This window comes from Mus musculus, chromosome 6 (assembly GCF_000001635.26).
Source record: "Mus musculus strain C57BL/6J chromosome 6, GRCm38.p6 C57BL/6J".
NCBI classification, from domain to species: domain Eukaryota; kingdom Metazoa; phylum Chordata; class Mammalia; order Rodentia; family Muridae; genus Mus; species Mus musculus.
In genome coordinates, this window is record NC_000072.6 from 95,239,264 (window position 1) to 95,257,915 (window position 18,652).

The 18,652-nt window shown below is 41.6% G+C and overlaps 2 pseudogenes; one reads left to right on the plus strand and one right to left on the minus strand.

Moving 5' to 3' along the window:
• Positions 658-1,363, minus strand: Gm17822 (predicted gene, 17822; annotated as a pseudogene).
• On the plus strand, positions 11,038-15,252 carry Gm5723 (predicted gene 5723; annotated as a pseudogene).

Here is an 18,652-nt window from a genome sequence, read left to right on the forward strand (position 1 = left end):
TGAGAACCCACAATGTAGAGTTCTAGTTTTGTGTGTGTGTTTTAGCAGTGGGTTAATTGCGAGTCTACAAATTGGAAATTCTGGTCCACACATGTACTCAGGGCTCTTGAGGTTGAGTCTTTTGGAGAGCAAAATCTTCAAAATAAGTGGATACGTGTAATAAGGTTCATCACAACAGGCTCAGTGTGAAGACCTGTGCTTCAACAGGAAACAGAAGCCACACAAGGCATGGTTGTACTGACCTACATGTCTGGATTCAAACAGACAATGCTTTCTTTTCTCTCTCCTCTCTCCTCTTCTCCCCTCTCTCCTCTCCTCCGTCTCCTCTCTCCCCTCTCTTCTCTCTTCTCTTCTCTCCTCCTCTCCTCCTCTCCTCCTCTCCTCCTCCTCTCCTCCTCCTCTCTTCCTCCTCTCCTCCTCCTCCTCTCCTCCCCTCCTCTCCTCCCCTCCTCTCCTCCCCTCCTCTCCTCCCCTCCCCTCCTCCCCTCCCCTCCTCCCCTCCCCTCCCCTCCCCTCCCCTCCCCTCCCCTCCCCTCCCCTCCCCTCCCCTCCCCTCCTCTCCTCTCCTCTCCTCTCCTCTCCTCTCCTCTCCTCTTCTCTCCTCTCCTCTCCTCTCCTCTCTCCTCTCCTCTCCTCTCCTCTCCTCTCTTCTCTTCTTGTTCCAAAGATTCATTTTATTGGTATTTAAACCAAAGTCCTGCCCATAGACAAAAGCAAAACCCTGAACTGAGGTGGGAAATCAGCATCTTACTCTCCTGACACTGTCTCTGAGAATCTGCCCAGACACTCCCACTTCACCAGTGGGCAGAGAAAGTAAGATGACTTAAGGCCAGGTGTTCTGATTTCGTGGAGTCTGCTGATTCTGAGATGGAGGGCAGGGAGTCTTTGGGGTCCCACCCGTTTAGTTCCACAAGAAAACAAGTACAGAAGTGAAGAACAAGATGCTATGGCCTGCACCTAGCTAGGTTTTTACTGCTGTGTCTCTGGATTTGTAGGCCAGTCCTTGACTTTTCAGCTCCCGCATGATTCCCTGGGGCAGGCAACCAGTGACAGAGACAGCATATACAACTGGCTTAAGGTTACTGACGCGCTGCCACTTGGAGACTCAGCTGCCCTCTAGACTCATCATCGCAATGATTCCATCAAATAAAGAGCTGGTGCAGTCATAAACCATCTCTCTGTTGCCCTTCATTTGTAAGTGTGCACCACAATTGTCACACCCATCGTCTTCAAACTGGTCTATAGTCTTGACTAATGAGCACGGCAAACAAGCCTACGGATGCCACAGGTCCTTCAGTACCATCTCCAGGGTCATCCTCACCGATATGGCAACACAGGTTCCGTAGTTGCAGGAAGTAAACAGTGACAATATTTTCATTAGCGTGACTTTCTGTTTTCAGATGCCAGGCCTATAGTATTAGTGTTAAAAAGGAAGATTTCTCAAATCTCAGTAGTTTGCTGTCTTGGAGGCTCTTGGAACATAACATACAGAAGCAAACGCTCAAGCATGCAGCATCCCGAGGACCTCTGAGAGAACAAGAGAGGCGCTAGCCTGCAAAGTTAAGCAGCTTACAGCTGCAGCCCACTTACAGTTGGCTACAGGGACATCCTGGGTTCGAAGCATTGGAATGGGTACCAAGACTTACTTCTGGAAAAGATACAGATGCCTGCACTCTTATTACCATCGGTCACTGAAAGTCTTCTCTAGTCTTAGGGACAATCTGAAATTCAACTCAGTGACACTTTTCTCCAGTTTCACCAGCTGCAAGATTCTACCTATAATGTCATGGGACGTAGAGTCCTCGGCAAGGCTGGTCTGCCTTTGGAGTTTAATGGGAGAGAAGGAGTGGTATTCCACTTGGTGGCTGTGAATATGGGCAATTTTTTTCTGTTTTATTCTTTTGTTGATTTTTAAAATTTTGCGGATTGACCTTTAGTGCCTGTGTTGCTGCCATTCACCTACCCATCCAGTAGTACCACACACGTAATTACAATCTTCCTAAGTGTTTGGGCGAGGGGAAAAATGGTCTGCAACGACTAGCTATCTCAACTCAGATACGAATGCCACTTATCACTAATGGACTGTTTCACTCTATTTTTTAAAAAGATTTATTTATTATTACACATAAGTACATTGTAGCTGTCTTCTGACACACAAGAAGAGGGCGTCAGATCTCATTACAGGTGGTTGTGAGCCACCATGTGGTTGCTGGGATTTGAACTCAGGACCTTTGAAAGAGCAGGCAATACTCTTACCCACTGAGCCATCTTGCCAGCCCTGTTTCACTATCTTTGATACTTATCCTTTCTGTATTGTTGAATTGGGTGGAGAATAAGTATACTATGATATTCACTCTGTCTTCCTTGCTCCCACGGACTAAATTTGGACCTCAGAATTATTTTATGAATTGGAAACTGTGGTTCTGATGCAACCCCTCCAGTTATGGCAGAAAGATGTATTGTAATTGGTTTATGATACATGATACAGGATTTGAGCAACCATGATTGAGAACGAAGATCATTAAGAAAAGCCAGTTAGGACTATACTTGAATGAGCAGTGTTTTAATCCTGGAACTCTCATGTAATGCCCCACATCAAAATACCAAAAGACATTTTTAAGAACATGTGGGTCTTCTATCATTTGGAGTCTAGCCTCCCATACCTGTTATACAATCACCATCCCCTCTCCCATCTACTCAAATAGCAGGTGATCATTTCTAAAGGATGTAGGTTTGTGCAGCCATAGATAGAGGAGACAGACTAGTATAGAGTGCAGGAAAACTTTAAGTGCTAGAAAAGCTTGGGACAGAGTCAGACAGAGTGACTTTATAACTCTCTCCATGGTATCAGTGGACTGGACCCTTACATAATAAAGTCATTTTCCAGATGGAGTGTATTCTTGTTTCCTTGATTGTCTTCAGTTTCCAATTTCCGACCCGGAAACATCCTCAAATTAGCATGGGGTTCATACCACCGTAGTGCTGAGAAATAGTTTCTAAGGTTAAATTTGCCCATATAAATATCATGCTTATCTGTCGCTGTTACACATGCTACATGTGGATGAGATCACTGATGGTCTACATTGGCAACGACACAGGCAAGGAGCCTGGCATGGAAAAGAGGACCATTCTTTATACATGTAGACAAGGTGATTTAATGAGTTGTACAGAAGTGGACATATTTTGAGCTATAATATATACTCATAATCAGTAGTTTTGACTTTAATTTTAACAACTGTATCTAGATAAGTAAGAAAAATAACTTTTTTGGGAAACTTTTTTGATTGTAAGGGCAATATTTATCACTGGATTTAATTTGCATTCTTGATGATATACATTAAAATGTGAGTATATTGAAGACTATTAGATATCATTTTAAAAATCAATCACCTTATTGCTGCAAGTAGATTATAAAGTAAATAAAAATTATAACTATAATAATGGAATTAGTAATTTTGGTAACTTTTTATCAAAAGTCTATAATAGCAAGAATTTTCATTATAACCTTGCTTATTTACATATTGCTATTTTAATACCTAGAAGATAAGCCTTTGACCTGATAACAAGTAACACAGAGAAAAACCTTTGCATACATTTATTTTTACATCATGAAAACATATTTGCCCAAGTATGATAGCAGCTTGTTAGATGGACTTATGGCCCTTAATTTTAGACCTGTGTGGTAGGCTATCTATTCTTTTGGATTCATTAGGAAAGAGGACTTCTTGCCAAAGTTACAGTTTAGGATGTACATGTCCCGAGAAGTGACGATAGCCACAATCCAGAACAGACATCTTCAGGGTTGCTTCATGCATTCATGTTCACTAAAACTTATTTCTAACATGAATCGTTTATTTTATATTATCTTCCTGTACATGCTGCGTCTGTGTGCACATGTTTGTATGTGTGTGAGAACGTGGGTGGGAGCAGGTGTACATGTGTGTGTTATGTGTGTGTGCTGTGCATGTGGAGACCAGAGGCTGATGTTAGATATCTTTGATCACTCTCAGCCTTATAGATTGAGTTAAGGTCTCTCACTTGAACCCCTGGAGCTTGCCAGTTCTGGCAAGTCTAAGACAGCTAGCGTGCTGTGGGGATTCCCTGCCTCCATTTCTCAAATGCTGTGCTTACAGCTTGGCTGCCATGCCTGTCTGGCACTGATGTGGGTGCTAGGAATCTGAATTCAAGTCCTCATACTTGTAGATAGACACCTTGCTTACACCTCCAAAGCAGGTTTTTTTTTTTTTTTAACAGCTAAAATTTTGTTAGTATGGATTCACTTTTCCATTTTCCTAGACACAGTGAAAGGATTTGGGGTCAGGGGGTGGGGTGGGGACCTAGAATTCATTTCTGCACACACCAACTAGGAGTGCATGTCCTGCGTCTTGCAAAGCCCCTGTGACCTGCTCTGTGGCTGACTCTCCAGATCAGCCAGTCTCTGTCTCTTGTCAGAGCCTCTTCTCCTTCATTCTCCACCTGCACTTCTGCCTTCTCTGTAACATCAAAATACTCCTTCCCTGTTTTCCAGCTCTCCTGGGTGTGTTCCTCCCCTGGCACAGAGGCTTCCCCACACGCTGAGTGATCTCATTAAATCTCTTGACTTGGCAGTGGGCAAGGCTGGTTGGATCAGAAGGTGGATGCTAAACTCGTCTTAGAGTGGAAAGGCATTGGTTACTCTAGACTTAGGAAATTAAGTACCCAGAGGTTTAAAAAGAGAGGCAGCCCATGCGCCCGTTTCTTTCACATGAAAGTTGGGAACAAGCATTGAGCGCAGAGTGTGGAAATTCCTACTATGCATGGGTCCTTATTCTGTTACTGAGGCTACTCTGCAAAATGGTTTGCAATTACACACACGCAGGGGTATTTCTGAATAGACTCACGCTTTTCTCTGAAGCAATGTTCTTCACTCATTCTAAACAAGCACATCATTTTTTTCTATTTTTTTGTGCTACAGAATTTTTAGTGTTGTAATAAGAAAATAGAAGGTGGTAGCTCTCTCTTTTCTTCTCCTTTTTTAGTAAAAGCTTGAGCTGATAAGAATACGGATTCTATAAATACCTTAAGAGAGGGACTTTTGTTTCCCCCTTAGATTGAGAAGTAGATGGATGTTCACATCCTTAAGAGCATTGAGGATAATGCCATTTGAAATATCCCCCCTCTCTCTGTCTCTGTCTCTCTCTCTGTCTCTTTATGTATATAGTGTTCTGCCTGCATATGTGCTTACATGCCAGAAGAGAGCACCAGATCCCATTATAGATGGTTGTGAGCCACCATGTGGTTGTTGGGAATTGAACTCAGGTCATCTGGAAGAGCAATCCATGCTCTCAACCTCTGAGCCATCTCTCCAGCCTCACAATACCCTTCTTTAGTGACATTTCTTACAGTTAGACCCAGGGCCTTCAGAGAGTCATTGCTTTATACGCTTAAGAGAATTAAATTCAGGCACTAGAAATACAGCTTGTTTGCTTAGCATGGACAAGTCTTCCCTTACTAGCGTGCCCAAATGTATTCCCAAATAGAACAACAAGTTGCTACTTTCAACAAATTTGTGGATATAAACATACCATATTAGTAAAAAGAAAAAATTGCATAAAAAACCCAACAAACCAAGTATCTTGGCACATGGTAACAGTTTCCACTAATGACTGGGAGTTCTTCTCCAGAGTCCAGGAGAATGACAGCTCATGGCGCTCATATCAGCTCCAGCTAAGCCTGATAACTTCAGAAAAGTTTTTGAATTGCTTGCTGGAAAATTGCAGGGGAAAAAAAAAAGTATGGAGAGAGCCCCATGTACTCGTCACCAAACCTCCCAGTTGCTCTTATCCACTATTGCGCAGGAATACTTGGCAGAGTAAGAAACCTGCGCAGGCGCTTTGCTGGCTATTAAACCTGCACAGGCTCATTGCTTCCTCTTAAACCCCGACTCACTCTGATTTCTCCAGCTTTTCCTCTACTTCCTGTTCTGTTCTGGATGCAGTCCAGGCACAACCTTGCACTTGGTTGTCACATCTCCCCAGGCTGCTCTATGACAATGTCTTCGCTCTTCCTTAGTCCTGACTGCTCAAATTTGGAAAAAAAAAATTCCCTCGTGCTTATTTTCTGCTGGTTTTTTACCAAGTTAGACTAATTTGGAGGAATAAATACCACTGAAGGAAGAGCCTTGCTCATTGAATAATGGCATGGTTCTTACACTGCCCTCTGTGTGTGTGTGTGTGTGTGTGTGTGTGTGTGTGTGTGTGTGTGTGTGTAAGTGCACTGGTACAACTAGACTAGCTGTCTCGAAAACCCCAGGGATCCCCCCCCTCCCCCAGTGCTCAGGCTATGATTGCATGCTACTGAGCCTAGTTTTTCTGTATGTTCTGGGAATCAAAGCGAGGTCCCCGTGCTTGCATTGTCCAGCCCTATACCAACCATTGTTACACATTGGCACAAGCAGTTAGGATTCATGTTGCTTTGCTTACCCTCATACACTAAAGGGTTTATGCTGCTGCTGCTGCTTGAGAGATTCGTGGCTCTATTCGACTTAGCCCAGCAAGCTTCCAAGTCTCTCAGGAATCTTCTGGGCTGGTAAATAATTTCATCAAGAATTCCAACTTCTCTTCTTGTGTCTGCCACCATGATCTCAGGACTGTTTAGATGAGGATCTACTGAATACTTGAAGTCTATTGAAATCTGCTAGATGTCCTTCCTTTTGTCATTATTCAAGGCAAATGAAATCAGTTTTATTTGAATTCTCAGGGGGAAAAAGTCAAGCTATATAAACCCAAATTGTACTCTGTATCAGCGGCTCAGGTATCCTTTCTTCCACTCTGGTTCCTAGGAGACAGCACCTCAATCATAATAACATATCTAGACCCAGTTTTACTAGTGTGGAATAAATTTAGAGTTTGTAATAAGAACTAGAAGCAGCGAAGTGACCAAGGTTATTAAAACAATTATTGCTTACCTCATTCCCATCACAAGTCCCTGCCCAGGTCACCATGCAGGCATTAATCAAAATGTTTCCTCCAGCCTCGCTGGAAATTTTGACCCGTGGATAATGATGGATGGTGTCTTCTTGGAGATTAGATGGCTGTCCCCCAGAGAAGCTGAGCAGGGCAGAGAGTGCTCGCCAGGCTGAGCATCTCTTCAGCAGCAGGTGCACAGCTGCTCTGGCAGGGAGACACTCTGCCAGTCTTTGTCAGACCCACTTACTTTTTTATGAAAGAGCTGTGTGCTCACAAACTTCTCTCTCCTCAGAAACCCAGAAATCCAGAGACTTTAACTGAACAGATGCTTATGTTAATAATATTCTTACTTCATTTGTGAAAGATTAATTTTGTTCTTTAATGATATGAACGAAGGTATGTGTACATGAGTGCAGGTGCCCATGTAGGCAGAAGAGGGCATCAGGGAATTAGAAGCGGTTGTGAGATGCTGATTATGGGTGCTGGGAACTAAATTTGTATCTTCTGCAAGAGCAGTATGTACTCTTAACTACTGAGCCACTTTTTCAGCCCCTGTTTATTATTATTTATTATTATAAATTTTCTACCAAAAAGTGATCCTTCAAGAAACTGGTAAATTAAGAGGACAGTCCTCAAAAGAAATATAAATATTCATAAATATATGGAAAAAAAGTTGTTGTCCTCCTCAGCCATTAGGGAAATGCTCATCAAAACTACACTGAGACCCATTTCACCCTAGTCTGAATAGCCATCATCAAGAAAACAAAAATAGGTGTTACAAAACTGTGGAAAAAGAAGGACCATTATACTCTACCAGTGGAAATAGAAACAGATGCAACCTCTATGGAAATTACTATGGAATTTCTTTAAACTCGGGAAGCAGAGGCAGGCAGATTTCTGAGTTTGAGACCAGCCTGGTCTACAAAGTGAGTTCCAGGACAGCCAGGGCTATACAGAGAAACCCTAAAAATAAGGGCTGTAGCTCAGTGGCTCAGTGTTCGGTGCATGCATCTAGCTTGAGGCACTAGGTTCAAGCTGTAGAATTGCCAACAACAATAACAACAATAAAACCAACCAAACAAAAACTAAACAGAAGAAACTAATATAGACAAACCTCAAGTAAATAAATAAATGAAACAAAACCCAAACCAAAGCCTAGCCAGACCAAGTCTGGGCCTAGCTACATAAAGAGCAAATCTTAAGAACAGGGAGGAGCAACTGGGGAAGATCAGGTTAATTGTCGGCTGATCTAGATAAGGAATGAACATGGAATGATAATCCTGTGGTAGGTGGAGCTAACTTGTATTAAGGGGTCTTCCTGGCACAATTGAGGTGGACTCCAAAACACAAATAGAAGATGAAAAATGCATGTTTAATTTTGCTCTTCAAGGAAGTGGGAGGAACTGTCTGGACCACGTTCAGGCATGAGCTATATCTGTCCACAGTATCACCTGCATGCCAGGCATGTAGGGAGATGAGCCTGGAATGTTTTATCTCAGTAGTGACAGAAAGACAGCTAGCTGTGTGATCTAGAGACCATGATCCTGATCTGGTGGTATTGTGTGCTTCCCCTCACTAGCTTTGCTACTGTGATGTTTGGGGACAAGTCTCTGAAGCTAAGGATCAAAGTTCATTTGGCCAAGTTTCTATCTCTTCTTTTTCCATATACCTTTCTCCCTCTCTCCTTCCTTTCCTCTATGTGTGTGTGCTCATGTGTGAAACTCTAGAGGACAGCTTCTGTGTCTTTCATCCCACCTTATTTATTTTTGAGACTGAATCTCTCTGAAATGGAACATCCCTCAGTAGGCTAGACTGGATGGCCAGTGAGCACACCCGGGAATCTATCTGTTTTCATCTCCTCACATCAGGAATAGCAAGTGCACATGGTGGCTTTTAATGTGGCTTCTGCAGATTCAACTTAGGTCATCGCGGCAGCAGGGCAAGTGCATTGTCAACAAAGCTTTCCCGCCAGCTCCTATAATCCAATAAAATGTTCTGAAGGAGCAAAACGAACAAGCTCCTCAGAGAAATGGGTAGACTATTCAAGAGGGTAGAATTTTAAATATATAGTATGCATTTTAAATATATAGTTTAAATATATACTACTTCTAGGCAACTTTTACAAAATTGTAAACTTTATAAATTGCAAAGGGGGGGTCAGTTTCAAAGCTCTCTTCATGCTTCATCTTTTAACACTTTCAACAACAACTGGTCTACACTGGGTTAACCTACATAGCAAGTGGACTGCACAGCAGAGCAGGTTTACTGGCACAAAGAGAGTTGGAAGGTGGTAATGCCAGAACTCAAATGCAGGCTGTCTGGTGCTAGCACTCAATTGCATACTGTAGATCTATCTTCCTATCTTTTCTATCCTGAGGACTGCTGACTTATGCTTGAGATAACTTAGGTTGGAATCAAAGAAAAGAAAATTAATGACAAAGCATCCAGTTCTGAAGAAGCAGGGCCATAAATGGTCTTGCTAGGTCTGAACTGTGAAAACATTTAGCCACTATGATTGAAAAATATCACTCTGCTTTAATAACTTACAAAGCGGGCCTACATCTTAAAAGAAAACTCTAAGACAGGCAACGGCTTTCTAATTAGTCCAGCTGACCTCAAAAACACCCTGCCTTAGTCTTCTGGGTTCTGGGCCATTGAGTGTATGGTGCCATGTCCAGCCAGGATCTTATCATTTCACAATATACTAGCCTGTTTTTAGATGCCAGACATGTAGCCTCAACTTGGTTAGAAAAATCCTAGATCAGACATATTAGAACCACTTAGAACCACAGTCTTAACTACCCAGGAGGAGAAATGACCTTTGCCCCTAAGCTGGCTTCAATGTGTGTGAGAAAGGAGGGTGGTGGGGTGGGGGCATTTGTATTGCTCCTCTCTTTTCCATATTCCTTGACATTGTTAATTCTTGTTCCCTCCTTAGGATCTTTATTTCTTTATGGTCTGGCTGGTCTGCAATGTGTCTTCTATATGGAATAAAGAAAGACTTTAATATCATCCATCTATTCATCCATTGACCTACCAATCCACTGCTAAGTGATTATGTAAAATCAATCATATTTAATCTCATCACACTATGAAGCATTCAATTAGAAAATTCCATACAAAATAGAGAGCTTTACTGGTTTCCATTTTAAGCAGAGCCAGAGACCACTTTGCTCATGGTCTTTCCAAGGCCACTAGATTATGTTCAGTGACACAGAGCACTCTGTGACAATGGAAGACACTGTTTAGACTCCAATTTCACAGCTTTCAGGTCATCATGACATTGTTCGTTGGGTGCTCAGAGCCCAGCAGAGGATCTGGAGTTGAGCTTGATGTTCCAGTGAATACCTTTTGCCCCAGTTGAGACTCATCACCACCTGTGGTGACTTGAATGAGAAGTGTCCTCCATAGGCTCAGGTATTTGAACACTTGTTCTCCAGCTGGTGGCGCTGTTTGGGAAGGTTTAGGAGTTACAGCCTTCCTGGCAGAAATAGATCCCTGGTGGTGGGCTTTGAAATGCCATAGTTGTAGTCCTAAGATTATTGTGCATGGTATATAAAGATTATCCTTGTATTTATTCAAATGCTGATTTTTCTGCCCCGGTATCTGATTACAACCCAGACACGGCACTGTGATGCTTATTTTAAGTAGCTTCCCATTCATTCTGACTTGTCAATAAAAGCTGATCAGCCAATGGCTGAGCAGAAGAGAAAATAGAGCTGGACTTCTGATCCCAGCCAGGGGATGGGGAGGAGAGAGAAGGAAGGGAGAATTTGCCACAAGGAATGGGTCCAGGAGCCACTGTGGGAATAAACTTGGAGCAGAGAGAGCCAGACCAATACCAAAATGCAAGTATCTCAGGGATTTTGGCTGGGAGGTAGACAGATGAACTTAGAGGAACAGAATAGATTAATAACTGCTCAGCCACTGTGCCATAAAGCCTATTAAACAAATCTTGTAATCTACATGTCATTTTTTAGGAGCTAGCTGGTATAGAGAACCCATTATCACTCTTAAAAGTATAGTAGAGTCCTCGGGGCTTACTTCGCCCCACCCCCTTTCTCTGTGGAATCACCATGGCAGCTGGGACCCTGAAAACTGGAGGGCCTTCAAGACCCTCATCTTTGCTCAGTACAGCAGGGCTCAGGTCCACGTGCTCTCTGCAGCACCCTACTTCCACTTTGGCCAAACCAATCACACCCTTGAATTTCTCTGAAAATTTCCTACTTGCAAGGTTCCAGCATTTGAGGGTCATGATGGATTCTGTGTGTTTGAGAGCCGCGCCATCTCCTATTATGTAAGTAAAAAGGAGCTGCGGGGATGTGTGCCAGAGGCAGCAGCTCAGGTGGTGCAGTGGGTGAGCTTGGCTGACAGAGACATCATCCCTCCAGCTAGCACCTGGGTATTCCCCACAATAGGCATTTTGCACCACTACAAACAGGCCACTGAAAATGCAAAAGAGGTGGTAAGGTGTTGTGGATAGCCCTGGGGCTAATTATAATTGGTGTTAATTCCATTCTCCTGTGAGTGGCTGTGAACAAGGAATGAGTCAGCACTCAGGTGATTTCCAGTAAACCTGCTTCCCACCATAATTTGTAAAATAAAGGAGAGCTGATGATTGGGCAGATAAAAGGGAAGGTGGCTCAGAAGGTGGGAAGAGAGAAGAAAGAGACAATGGAAGAGGGAGAGGGCACAGAGGAGAAGGAAGAAGAAGAAAAGTGGAGTAGAAGCACATGGTCTGGAGAAACCCCAAGTTCTAAGGGGTCTCATAGATGTGGAAGATGGTAGTGTAGTGGTAGAAGTGCCCAATCTAGGTGCACAGCATGTAATTGTATTAACTGAGTTGTGTTTTCATTTCCGGAGCATATTTGAGTTGGAGATTTTCTGCAACAAAATGACGCCCAACGGATTGATTTGAACTCAACTAACCTGAGATAAAAATTCACTGCCCCCCAACCTCTGAATGGGGCTTGGGCAGTGACCTAGGCTGTAGCACTGTGGGTTTGAAGCTGACTGGGTTTGAGGGGCCTACAGAGAATGGCAGAGAGACATCTACGCCTGAGAGAGCCTTTCTGTGTTTGCTTCCCATATCCTTCGCTCCCTATCCTGCCTCCCCCTCCTCCAAACAGGGACATAGACAATGTGGGTCTTTTTACCCTCAGCTACTCACTGTGAATAAAGACTTGGGAGACAAAGGTACAAAGGGCTCCAGACCAGGTAATTCATTGATATAAAGGGAGAAATATAACCTTTTGATACTTAAAGATGGTATGAAGATATATTGCTCTAATAAGTCTTACAGGATACTTATATTCTGTCTAATGTAGGCTCCATGAAAATTTTGGGTTTAAATCCTGGCTTGACAATCTGCCTCTTATAAACAGGTATAGAAAGGAAAGGAAAAAGGAAAGGAAAATAGAAGTGTGAATCAATTGATTTAAACATGGTATGGTGAAGTCTGCAGGAGACACATATTCTGTCTAAATGTGGGCTCCATGGGAATTTTGGGTTAATACTCTGACATGACAAATTAGAAAGGCCTAAATAGGCTAAAATGTGTGTGATTGTTGAGTATTGTGGTTGTTTTATTGTACCTTTGGGGCAGAGGGGGAAGCTACAGGTTTTCCTGGTTACCGGCTGAAGGATTTGCTGGTTTGGGGAAAAGGTGATTAAGGTAGTTACGCCTTCCAGAGTTCTATGGATCAGATTTGGTAGCGGGAGACCCCCCTGAGAACTAGATTCTAGAGAATCAAACAAAAAGGTTATCTTGATGATACTAAAATTTTGTTTTGAGATTTATATATTACTGAATATACAGCTTGGTGAATTTTATCATCAGACATGCTGAACTGGCCTGCCTGAACTCCTGATGTCTTGGTTTTTCATCTGGATCTGGATCTGATGGACACACCATCAGAGACTAATACAATCATTGGTGTGGCCTTCTTAAGGCCAACCAACTCCCCCATTTTCCTACTCTTCTCCCTCCCTTCAAAAATATCCCAACACCCATATCCAGCTTGAAGAAGTTATGAAGAGTCCTCATTCCAGTTCCCTAAGCTTTGGGGCTGGGGTGGTTATTATAGTTTGTTTTTTGTTTCTTTGATACTAAAAATTTTGAAGTACAGGGCTTGGACCCAGTCCTTTTCTTGCTGTTATTATGAACAAATTTGAGATATTTAAGCCTGTGAGTTAAGGGTCAAATAGGAAATTCATGGCTGAGTTTATTGTTAGGGTGTTTTCAGTTATTTTGATTAGAAATGGCTAAGAGTAATTAACATAACAGTCTAGATTACTTCTTATAGTTTGTTTTTAAAAATGTCAGAAGTCCATTGAATGTGACATTTAATGATTATTTATTCACTTGTTGTTGAGAATAGTCTGCTCCTGACAGCTTTACCTGTTTTGGATTAAAAGAAGAAACTGAACATTTTTGAGTTACTACAGTTATGGCAAAAGAGCCACTAGGCAAGATTTGCCTCATTTCATCTACAGACATAATACTGTCCAAAGAAAGGACACAATTACAGGCTAGGACAGCTTCGTTCTGCTGAGACAGAGTAGGCTAGTCCTTAATATTCCTGTTTCTCTAAGTCTGTCGGATGACCCTGGCCAGTAGGCTGAAGACTGATGCTCCAACATGTTGAAGTAAGGGACTGCCCAAGTGATCAGTGGTCTCTATAAATTAGCTAAGTTTTGGAAGCTGTGTTAGGCTTCCTATATATTTTCAGTTAATATCAGTCATTCTTGGATTTCAAATGGGATTGAAAACCTACATAGTCTCCTAGCTAACCTAGGCCTTTTACTTTGAGAGGAACAGATTTGAGAGGATGGTTTTCAGATGGCAATCTAAAACCAAGACATAGCCAGGTGCAGAACTATAGTCCATTAAGTAAGGATAGATGACAGAGGTTCTATTTAACAAATATGATGGATTGGGTGTTAGCTCTTGTACTTTATAAATTACAAAATAATTATGTTCAATTATATCTGAGACAAAACAGTCTTTTAATTGGACAGAAAGGGGGATAGCCCTGGGGCTAATTATATTTGATGTTAATTCTATTCTCCTGTGAGGGGCTTTGAACAAGGAATGAGTCAGCACTCAGGTGATTTCCTGTAAACCTGCTTCCCACCTTAATTTGTAAAATAAAGGAGAGCTGATGATTGGGCAGATGAAAGGGAATGCGGAGCAGAAGGTGGGAGAGAGAAGGAGGAGAAAATGGAAGAGGGAGAGGGCACAGAGGAGAAGGAAGAAGAAAAGTGGAGCAAAAGCAGATGGCCTGGAGAAACCCCAAATTCTAAGGGGTCTCATAGATGTGGAAGATGGTAGAGTAGCGGTAGAAGTGCCCAATCTAGGCACACAGCATGTAATCATATTAACTGAGTTTTATTTTCATTGCCAGGGCATATTTGGGTTAGAAATTTACAACAGTGAAGCAAATCCTGGGGCTGCTGACACTCACTTGAAGACACAGACTTTTCTGGTGGGTGAGCAAGTGACACTGGCTGATATCACAGTTGTCTTCACCCTTCTTTTCACCAGGCCTTCCCCAATACCAACCCATGGTTCCTTATCTGCATTAACCAGCCCTAGTTCAGGGCCATCTTGGGGGAGGTGAAGCTGTGTGAGAAAATGGCCCAATTTGATGCTAAGAAGTTTGTAGAGAGCCAGCCTAAGAAGGATACCCCAATGAAAGAAAAGGGTTCACGAGAAGAGAAACAGAGGCCCCAGGCTGAGCAGAAAGAGGAAAAGAGGCAGCTGCCCAGCTCCTGAGAAAGAGATGTATGAGTGCGAGCAGGCATTGGATGCTGAGCCCAAGGCCAAGGCCTCTTTCACTCACCTGCCCAAGAGTAGCTTTGTGTTGGATGAGTTTAAGCATAAGGACTCCAATGAGGATACCCTCTCTGTGGCACTGCCATACTTTTGGGAGCACTGTGATAAAGATGGCTGGTGCCTGTGGTATGCTGAGTACCGCTTTCCCAAGGAGCTCACCCAGACGTACATGAGTTGCAACCTCATCACTGGAATGTTTCAGCGATTGGACAAACTGAAGAATGCCTTTGCTAGCATTATCCTCTTTGGAACCAACAACAGCAGCTCCATTTTTGGCCTTTGGATCTTCCGAGGCCAAGAGCTTGCCTTTCCACTGAGTCCAGATTAGCAGGTGGACTATGAGTCGTAGACATGATAGAAACTGGATCCTGGTAGCAAGGAGACGCAGACCCTGGTTCGAGAGTACTCTTCCTGGGAGGGGCCTTCCAGCACGTGGGCAAAGCTGTCACTTAAGGCAGGATCTTCAAGTGAACATGTCTTTCACCCTTTAAGGGAAATGGGGGTTCATTAAAGGAAACTGAACATTGAAAAAAATAACTGCAGTAGCACATATTCTTGTCTTTCACTTCTCTCCCTCTGTTTCTTGCTTGTGTTAAAGATGCGATCTCTCAGGTTTTTGATCCTGCCATCTTGAAACCATGCCTGTGTTTCCTGCCATGTCTCCTGATAAATTCTCATCTCCTGAAAGTATAAACCAAAATAAAGTCTTTCTTCATTAATTTGTTTTGATCATGGTATTTTATCATAGCAACAGAGAAGTAACTAATACACATGTCTATTCTTGTCTTGGTGCCTGTGTCTACCAGGACCTGAACATAAACAAACATCAACTCCTTATACTTATATGTATTATACATATGGACATATATCCACATTTAATTCATTTTTCAATTGCACCCCACAACAATTTCTAGAGTGGTACCTCTAAACATATATGACACTCAGATTGACTATCACATGTTCTAAGCTCCCTCTAAAATGTACAGGACCATATCTGTTTACCTAACATCTTTACTCTATGTCTTCATATTTAATATCTCATGTCGAGCTAATACTTCTACTTCAGCCATACTGTTTTCCTGATGTTTCCTAAAATGCCAGAAATGCCTCTAATGTAGGATATTTTCAATAGTTCTTCTCACTGTATGATGACCCTTGCCTGATATTCCCATGTCTTACTTCTCTCCTTTAACCCCATCTCTTCTTCAATACTATCTGTTCCAAGAAGCCTTCCCTACTCTAACCACACTTCCTATAAGAGATCCAATTATTATACCCTCTCTTCTCCTACCAAGTTATGCTTCCTTCATGGTATTATCATTAACTGACTGTTTTTTTTTTCAACCCAAAGTTAAAGCAATAAAGAAAAAGAAATGAAATATAAGTTCAAAACTGAATGGTGTTGATAAATTTTCACAGTGATAATTAGGCTAATTTAGAACTGCGGTGCTATGTAATAACTGGGGGTTTTGGAGGTCCAGAGGACACTGCCTGTCTATGCAGCAGCAATAAAAGAATCAGAGCAGTGATACTGCCAAGATTGGTTATTACAATGACATCTGAAATACAAGAAATGTGGATTGTTGACCAAATCCCCAAAGTCAGGGCTAACACCCAAAGCAAGGTTATATTTAAAATTATCCAGCTCATACACTATTTAAATTTATTTTCCATACTACCTAAGTCATGTTGTTCCTGATCCTCTTGAGGGATCAGAAGTCATGAACTGTTTCATGTCCCTGACATTCTTCCCAGAACCTGTGTACAAAATAGAAATATAAAAATATAAAAAGTGTTCATATGCTGTGGCATATTGATTTTACCCATAGGTAAAAGTTTTATTTATGACTAAGTATCTGTTTAGATAAGGAAAACTGTATGCATATGAATGTCTTTTAGTCAAAGATTGGAAAATGTCTACCAATAAAGGATTGGCCAAATACATTGTAATATATAAACAACAGAATTTACTACAGCAATTTAGAATTATGTAGATTTATACTTTTTAGTATGGAAACATGGGTATGATTTATTACATAAAACAGATATTACATTTGAAGTACATGCTTCTATAAGACATGTACATAAAACATACATAAAACATGCATATGTATACAGACATAATTATCTGTGTACAAAATACAGAAGAAAAATCTATGAGAATATTAATAGGTTTTATAATTTTCTCTGTTCATTTTCTGTGTTTTGTAGGTATTTTATAACAATAGGATATTTTTTAAATAAAAAGTTGAGGCTATATATAGAAAGTTCAGAATTCATGGAATGTTTCCTAGTCAAAGCAAGGCACTGTTTTATAGAAGTCACAGAAGAGAAGCTGGCATGAGGGGTGCAGATTAAGGACTCTTTCTCCATCTTCAACAGCCTCGTGGGAGCTTAATGAGCGTGTCGATTGATGTGACTGGCTGGAATTGATGTGGAGGACTCTTAGGGTGACCTCACTGCACTGCTGAACCAGGACAGACAGCTCACAGCGGGAACAGAAGTTCAATTCCCCCTCTGTACCAATTACTCAAGCCTGCTTTCCATTGATTCGGACATATCCCTGATCACCAAGCAGCTGATGGAAATTGCCCTCTGTGGGAATATAATAAGTTACACCCTCACACCCACTGTCTAATTTCCAGTGTTCATTGAGGGAAACATTCACCGTCAAACTCATTTTATTTTGACATTCTGAATTATTTATATAAATTATCTTTTGAAAGAGGGGCCAGAGCTGCAATTAACAAGGGAAATATTCTAAAGCTAAATGTTATCATTCTAATATCATTAGAGTTGGTAGTGTTACATCAAGTACTGTGGAGAAAATATACTGATGATGAACAATGTAAAAATTATCTTTTAAGAAATTCAGGATTCCCAGATGTTAGTTGTATGTTCACTGGGCTTATAAATCACTTTCACATCTTTGAATGATAGGGTGGGGAAAGAGAGGTGGGTAGAGAAGAAAAGTGAGACTTTTGATGCCTCTTAATTATTAAAAGGCCATTGAAATTTAAATCTAAAATAGACCAGAATTCATGCACCCTTGTCTATCTTCCCAGTCCAGTGGCTCACCAAGTTAAGATAGCCAACAGCAGTGTCCTCTGAACAGAAAGTCATACAACCCTGTGTGTTTTTATTAAAGAATCAGCAGAGACATACACATGCCATTACCACTTCTTCAGCGGAACAGGACATCAGCAGAGACGTTTGCTCACGATAAGGAAAAGGGAAAGATTGTGGGCAGAACGAAATCTCGACATTTTCCTTGCCAACAATTTATTGCTTGCAAAACTATTACTTGGAGAGGGAAAGTTTTATATTTAATAGGTAAATCAGAGCCAACCCAGGTGGTGTGTGACAGGAGACATTTAATTTCCCCCTCAGTGGGACATCACATTCAATAGGTTGTGGCTTAGCTATGCCTTACCTGCTGCCTTCTGCAAGAAAGTGGTGTGAACTCGAAATTGATTGCATTAGTATCCAGAGCTCTGGCTTTGCTGGCCTGCGTTTGTTTTTCTCTTCCTATTTATTTACTTTATTTATTTATTTATTTATTTATTTATTTATTTTTAAAACCTTCTGCAGAACATGCTATCTCTTTAGTGGTGTGACTCAAAAGTTCTGCCCTTTGCCTCTCAGGACACTAACTAACTAGCACAAAATATTATAGTGCAAAATTGTTGGACTAAAAATATGGTCTAAATGCTTTTTGCTCTGTGAAGATCATTTAAAATTGCTCTGTACATCTAAGTGTCTCAAAAAAATGTGGCCCTGATTTATACAGGAACTCGGATACACATGAGCGAGAGAGCTGAAGGCAAGGTATTCAAATTGCCTGGCAAATATCCTTCCTACATACTTT